This window comes from Trichosurus vulpecula, chromosome 1 (assembly GCF_011100635.1).
Source record: "Trichosurus vulpecula isolate mTriVul1 chromosome 1, mTriVul1.pri, whole genome shotgun sequence".
In the NCBI taxonomy this organism is placed as follows: Eukaryota; Metazoa; Chordata; class Mammalia; order Diprotodontia; family Phalangeridae; genus Trichosurus; species Trichosurus vulpecula.
In genome coordinates, this window is record NC_050573.1 from 215,560,196 (window position 1) to 215,568,584 (window position 8,389).

Below are 8,389 nucleotides of genomic sequence, written 5' to 3' on the forward strand. Positions count from 1 at the left end.
TAAATGTCATCTTTCAAGAAATTATCAAGGAAAACTACCTTGATATTCTAGAACTAGAGGGTAAAATAGAAATTGAAATAACATACTGATTACCTCCTGAAAAAGATCCCAAAATGAAAACTTCTATGAATTTTATAGCCAAATGCCAGAGTTCCAGGTCAAGGAGAAAATATCACATGCAGCTAGAAAGAAACAATTCAAGTATCATGGAGCCACAGTCAGGATAACACAAGATTTAACAACTTCTACAATAAAAGATCAGAGGGCTTAGAATATGATATTCTGCAGGGCAAAAGAGCTAGAGTTACAAACAAGAATCACCTACCCAGCAAAACTGAGTACAATCCTTCAGGGGAAAACAGGGCATTCAGTGAGACAGAGGGCTTTCAAGGATTCTTGATGAAAAAACCAGAGCCGAATGGAAAATTTGACTTTCAAATACATGACTCAAGAGAAGCACAGAAAGGCAAATAGGAAATGGAAATCATAAAGGACTTAAAAAAGTTAAACTGTTTACTTTCCTACATGGGAAGATGATGCTTGTAACTCATAAGACCTTTCTCATTGTTAGACTAGTTAGAAGGAATATACATATACATACATACATATATATATATATATATATATATATATATATATATATATATATATATATATATATATATATATATATAGAGAGAGAGAGAGAGAGAGAGAGAGAGAGAGAGAGAGAGAGAGAGCGCACAGGTATGAGTTCAATATACAGGGATGATATTAAAAAATAAAATTAAGGGATGAGAGGAATGTACTGAAAGAGAAAATTGGCTCAAATGGGGTAATAATATACACACTCAATTGGGTATAGAAATCTATATTACCCTACAGGAAAGTAGGAAGGGAAAGGGATGAGACAAGGAAAGGGGGTAATAGAAGGGAGGACAGATTGGGGATGGGGTAGTCAGAAGCAAAAACTTTTGAGAAGGGATGGTGAAATAAGAGAGAGAATAGGATAAATAAGAATAGGATAGAGGGAAATAGAGTTAACAATAGTTAACAGTGAAAAAAAATTTGAAGCAAGTTTCACTGAAAAAAGCCTCATCTCTGAAACATTTAGAGAACTAACTCAAATTTATAAAAATAAGCATCTTTCCCCAATTGATAAATTGTCAAAAAATATAATTAGTTTTCAGATGAAGTAATCAAAGCCATCTATAGCTATATGAAAACAATGACTCATTATTGATTGCAGAAATGCAAATTAAAACAATTCTGAGACACAACCTCATACCTATTGGCTAATAAGACTGAAAAGCTAAATGACACATGTTGGATGGTATATGGGAAAGATTTGACTTTAATGCATTGTAACCTAGTAATACCACTACTAGATCTTTATCTTGAAAGAATTAAAAATCAAAAAGGAAAAAGAACATTTATGTACACATTTGTAGCGGCTCTTTCCTGGGGGCAAAGAATAGAAAATCAAGGGAATGCCCATCAATTGAGCAATGGCTGAACAAGTGGTGGTATGTGATTATGATGACATGCTTTTGTACTATAAGAAATGATAAACAAGATGCTTTCAGAGAAACCTTGGAAGACTGGCATGGACTGATGTATTGTGTACAAAGTAACAGCAATATTGTGATATTATCAGCTAATGAATGACTTAGCCATTCTTAGCAATACAACAATCCAACTCTGAAGGACTTATGATGAAACATGCTATCCATACCCAGAGAAAGAACTGATGGTGTCTGAATATTGATTGAAGCATACTTTAAAAAAAATTCTTTATGGGGGCAGCTAGGTGGTGCAGTGAGTAGAGCATTGACCCTGGAGTCAGGAGGGCCTGAGTTCAAATACGGCCTCAGATACTTGGCATACTAGCTGTGTGACCTTGGGCAAGTCATTTAACTCCAATTGCCCTGCCTTCCCCTCTCCAAACAAACAAATAAATAAATAAACTTTCTTTATGATTCTTGAGTGTTTTTTGTGGGGGGAGAAGAGGGTCTATGTTTTCTTTCACAACATGACTATTATGTACATGATTTTCATGACTACACATGTCTAAGCTGAACTGCATTGCTTGCCTTCTCAAGGGGTGGGGGGAGTGGGGAGGGAGAAAGGAAGATAATTTGGCACTCAAAGTTTTGAAAATGAATGTTAAAAATTATTTTTACATGTAACTGAGAAAAAAACAATGCTAAAAAAGCAGCTACAAACTACAATATAACATTTCATTTATATAACACATTCCACAAAGCAGACATTTATGTCAAAGATGTTTTCAAAACAGTGCCTAGATGTATGGGATAGTTTAATCCCAAACTACACATTAAAGTAAGTTTATCTTAATTCCTTACTTTATATATGTATCATGGCATGCATATGATTTCCCCAATGGAGAGCCTCTTATTTCCAGCACTATATGATTTCCTCTTGACCATTTTCCACTAACTGAGATTTTCATTTCTGTTATACAATGTGGTCTGTGAAAATCCTCTGTAAATAATTTCTTGTAAATCTGTCTAAGAATTCCCTTTCTCATTCCACACAAATATTTTAAGCACTCTCCATAGGTAGCAGACATGGTAATAGATGCTGTTGAAATAAAAAAAAAAAAAGAAAAATGGAACCATTTTGCCTTGAAAGAAATGGGTTTTATTTTGGGAAGTGGAGGTAAACCAGTATGTATACAAATAAATACAAAATGTATATAAAATAAATACCAACTACCTTTTTGGGGAAAGTCACTAGCAAGTGGGCAGGAGGTAAGAGGCACAGATTTTAGGTAGGTAGTGACCCTTCAGTTGAGCTTTGAAGGAAACTAAGATTTATAAAAGGTTGAGGTAAGGAGAAATAGAACTTTACAAGCATGAAAACAGTCTACAAATTCAAGAAGAGAAAATGTTGAGTATGAGGAATGAATAAATTTTTAAAATGTATATTAAGTGCTTACTATGTGTGAAACACTGTGCTAAATGCAAAGAGAAAGGACAAATCATTTTTGTTTTCCTGGGACTCAAATTCTAATGTAGGAAAAGAATGCATTTAGAAGGTTTCATTTTTCAGTCATACGGGAAGGTCTGGTCAACATTACATAGTCATATAAAAAGTGCTCTAAATCATCATTGATTAGAAAAATTCAAATTAAAACAACTTTGAGATATCATCTCACACCTGTCTGAATGGCTAAAATAATGGAAGAGTGAAATGACAAATATTGGAGAGACTGTGGGAAAAATTGGGCCACATCATTGAAACTGAACTGATCTAATCATTGTGGAAAAAAATTGGAATTATGTCCAAAGAGTTATAAAACCATGTATACCATTTCACTCAGCAATACCATTATTAGCTTGGTTGCCCAAGGTGATCAGGGAGAAAAGGGAAATAACTTAGATGTTACAAAATATTTATAGCAACTCTTTTAGTGGTGGCAAAGAACTAGAAACTGAGGGGATGCCCATTAATTGGGGAATGGCTAAAAAAGTTGTGGTAGGTGATTGTGATGGAATACTACTGTGCTGTAAGAAATGATAAACATATTATTTTTAGAAAAACATGAAAAAACTTACATGAACTGATGAAAAGTGAAGTGAGCAAAACCAGAAGAAGAGTATACCAAGTAACAACAATATAGTTAAGACAATCAACTATAAAAGACTTGGAAACTCAGTAAGACCCAGTGTCCCACACCAGTTTCATAGGAGTCATGATGAAAAATTTATCCACCTCTGGATAGAGAACTGATGGATTCTCAATGCAGATTGAAGCATTTTTTTCTCTTTTTTTTCAGAACATGGCTAATGTGGAGATTTATTCTGCATGACCATATTTGTAATAGGTTTTGTATTTCTTGCCTTCCTCAGTGGGTGAAAAAGGGTTGGGGAAAGGGAGAATTTGGAAGTCAAAATAAAATTGAATATAAAAAAAAAAAGAAAAGAAGAAATAAAAAAGAAAAAATATATTTCTCTCCATGCACTGCATAGTCCATTCCAGCCACAATTAGATTCCTGTGGTTTGTTGCAGGTACCACTGAATCTCCTATCTCCCTGAAGTGTGTTGAAGATGGCTACGAAGGTGGTGCTATACATTTTATATGCTAAAAATACATATTGTCACTTCAACAACATTGTTTCATTAAACTGTGTTAGTAAGTCAAAATTGATTCTGGTAATTTCATTATCATCCAGACAAAGGGGATTGTCAGCTCATCATAATTGCCCTGATTTCCCAACTTTGCATTTACTTCACATCCACTTAAAACACCTGCAATTCATAAAGAACTAAAATATTGATTATTATGAAGTCTTAAAGCAGTCACTAATTTATGGCTAATTCCCTTATCATTAATTCTTTCTCAGCCTAATAAATAACACAGCACAAATCTTGTTTGCTCCTTAGGATTTAAAGAATTCAAAGTCTTTTGTGAGACTTCAACAAGATTGAAAGTTCCAAACTAATTATACTCTCATTGATCTCAGTGGTTAGTCAATATCAAGATATATTGAACTTCATGGTAAATATTGACCTTAGCATCAGTTTAGTCAATATTTAACTCAAAGACCAATTAATCTGAATAATGAATCAAAATGCCTTTCTATTTCTCATCATTAACAAATTTATAAATTACTTTTTGGGGGTTTGGGACAATGAAATGCAGGAACCATGAGATCAAAAGTTTTTACAAAATGAAATGTGTTTACAAATGGTATATTTTACTTCTAGAACTATAGTAATTTTATCATAAATGCACTCCCATTTTACTGTGAAGCCTTCATTCAATTTATCATACCTCTCAATGAGAAACAATTCCCTTTGATTTGAATTTAGCTTTATGCTGTTTTAACACTGATTTAAAATAATTAAAATTTCCCAATTTACTGTTATAACTAAAAATACCTCTTTGAGATTTAAAGACTAATCTTGGTGGAATTAACCTTTTTTGTGTTCAATTTTCTGTGTTTTCCATGGCTGACCTTCTTTCCTACTTTGATTTTTTAATAAATATATTATTTAGATAATAAAATTGCCACAAAACTTCATTGTACTCTATGAGTGGAGCAAAGGGAATGGCACTGAAATTGCCATCAGAGGCCTTTGGTTGGAATCAAGATTCTTCCACTTACTATCTGTGTCTCCTTGAGCAAATTGTTTAATTTCTCAGGGTATTGATTTTCTCACGTATAAAACAAGGCATATCAACTAAATGATCTCTGAGGTCTTTTTGACAACTAAATGTACATGCATGATCTTATGACATCTTTCATTATGGGTAACATGTAATAATTAAAATGATAGGGACAGTATGGGAGAAGGGAAGGAAACAGGCAATTATTAAGTGCCTGCTGTGTGCCAGGCACTGTGGAAAGCTCTTTACAAATATTATCACATTAAAAGTATTTTACTTTTTCACAATTACATGTAAAAACAATTTTTGGCATTCATTTTTATAAATTTTGAGTTCTAGATTCTCTCCCTTGCTCCCCTCCCCCATTGAGAAGTCAAACAAATTGATGTAGGTTTTGTGTGTGCAGTCATACAAAACATATTTGTCTTGTTGCCAAAAAAACAGATCAAAAGACCCCAAGAAAAATAAGGAAACTTAAAAATTTTCCTTTGATCTACATTCAAAGACCATCAGTTCTTTCTATGGAATTGTATAGTATTTTTTCATCAAAAGTCCTTCTGAATTGCCTTGGATCGTTATGTTGCCGAGAATAGCTAAGTCATTCAGTTGAGCAAATGTAATTATGTTGACATGTGTCAATTTGTATATATCTATCTGTGCATGTGTACATGCATATATTCATCTATAAATACCTAGATAGTGATAAAATTAGTGATTATTAATATATATGTATATATGTACATATATGCACACATTTGTAATATATTTTTATATAGGTAAATATATAAAACATGTTTATAAATAAATACATTCATATCTATAGTATTTGTATCATTTAAATAGCATATTTTATTGTTATTTGTTCAGTCATGTGTGATACTTTGTGATCCCATGAACCATAGCACTATAGGCCCTTCTATTCTCCACTGTCTTCTAAAGTCTGTCCAACCTCATGTTCATTGCTTCCATAACATTTTCTATCCATCTGAACTTTCTGCCTTTCTTTTCTCCTTTTTCTTCAATTTTCCCAACATCAGTCTTTTCTAATGACTCATCTCTTCTCATTATGTGGATAAAGATTCAGTTTCAGTATCTGACCTTCCCATAAATAGTCTGAATTAATTTATTTAAGTATCGAACCATTTGATCACTTTGGTGTCCAAGGGACTCTCAAAAGTCTTCTCCAGAACCTCAATTTGAAAGCATTGGTTCTGCAACACTCAACTTTCCTTATACTTCTACTCTCACAGTCATACATTATTATTGGAATAAACCATAGCTTTAAGTAAATGAACTTTGGTGACAAAGAGGATGTCTCTGCTTTTTAGTTTGCTGTCCAGATTTGCCATAACTTTCTGTCCAAAGAGCAAGTATCTTTAATTTTGTGATTGAAGTCACTATCTGCATTGATATTTGCTACAAGATTATAAAATCTGGCACTGCTTCCATTTCTTCTCCCTGAGGAAGTGATGATACCAATTGCGATGATCTTAGTATTTTTAAGGTTATGCTTCATCCCAGTTTTTACATACTCCTCTTTCACCCTCATCAAAAAAGTCCTTAATTCTTCATTTTCTGCCATCAGAGTGCTGTTGTCAATGATTTTGTTTTCAATATTCCTGTATTTTTAAAAAAAATGTTAGTCATTAGAACCTAAATATTTACTAAGCTGTTTGGACTGAAGTACTCAATAAGTAAAACTTTTAGGTACTTCTTTTTGGCATAGAGACAATGCAAAAAAAAAATACTGAGATACTTAGGGCGCAGCAAATTCCAGAAAATCTGGGAACCTCTTTCTTTGGGACTTTCCTAAAGCTTTGGTAGGTTAAGGGATTTGCCCGGGGTCACACAGTCAACATAGAGGACTCAAATTTAGTTTTTTCCTAATGTGATTGCCATTTTGCTATCTACAATATTATATTCTTCCCATTAATCTAGGAAATCTTTACATCTTTACTAATACTTGATTTAAATTTTGCTTTAGAATATGTCTATTTATATTTTACTTAAACAATTAAAACTTGACCAGCAAATATAGCCAAAAACATGTCAGCCCATTAAATTGGAAGTCTACTAATAGAGTACTCTTTTCAGTTTCTTAAAATCCAACCTATCTTTGTTTTTAACTACTAAAATTTGAAGCCAATCCATTCTTTTGATCTTAATAAATTACTCACAATGTGGCTTCACCAAGGAAATATTTTAAACTAAAAAATTTCTTTTAAACTGCTTCTCCAATGCCTTTGGTACTTTCACTAACTTTATTTTTACTTCTTACACATCAGGGCATTCTGAAAGTGAAGGTGAAAACAATTGAATATTTCATCTTTAGATTTTTTATCCCAAAACAAGCTTTTAAAATGAAAACTTTTAATTATTTTTTTCCACCTTCAAGGGATAAATGAGTCAGATAGCAAGATTTATATGATAAGAATTAACATTTACATGGCACTTATGTGCCAGTCACTGTGTAAATTCTTTATAGTGATTATCTCATTGATCCTCACAAGTGCCCTAAGAGGTAGATGCTATTATTATCTCCATTTTACAGATGGGGAAACTGATGCTAGTGTTTGAGTTGGTATTTGAAATTGTATTTTTCTGACTCTAGGTCTGGTATTCTATCCACTATGCTACCCAACTGACCCATATAATAATTACTTGAGGAAACTAAGTGGAAATAAGAATTAGAAATCACATGATGGATTCCTTTAATTTTTTCCACAACATACCATATAAAAGGGGATTAGACACTTTCTTGGATCATAGAGCAACAGGTAGAAGTCATAGGGAAGCAGAATTCAGTTTGGTGTAAGAAAAACAAAACAAAGAAACAAAAAAAACCTCTTAAGATGTGAATTCTACCAAGTTATAATGGGCTACCTTAGAAGATACTATATTCCCCAAAACTAATTGTCTTCAAGTGAAGCTTGGATTACTACTGCTTGGAGGATATAGTTGAGGTTATTCCTGTTGACCTAAAGTAAATACCTCTGTGGATGCCTTCCCACTTTGAAATGCTATGATTCTATTACTTAAGTTCCATTTTAGTTAGATCTTATCTTTCTACATTATTTCAAAATTTGGTTTTAAGCATTACTAATATGCTGACCATTACACACATGCATATACAAATAGAATCTTGGGTTAACTTGCTGTGGATGCATTTTGCCCTTACTATTTAACAAGCCTCTTTGTTGGTGACCTTGCTTTCAATCCTTTTGCATATTTGTAGTTAGAAAAATTAACAGGCAATCATTATTACTTTTTACC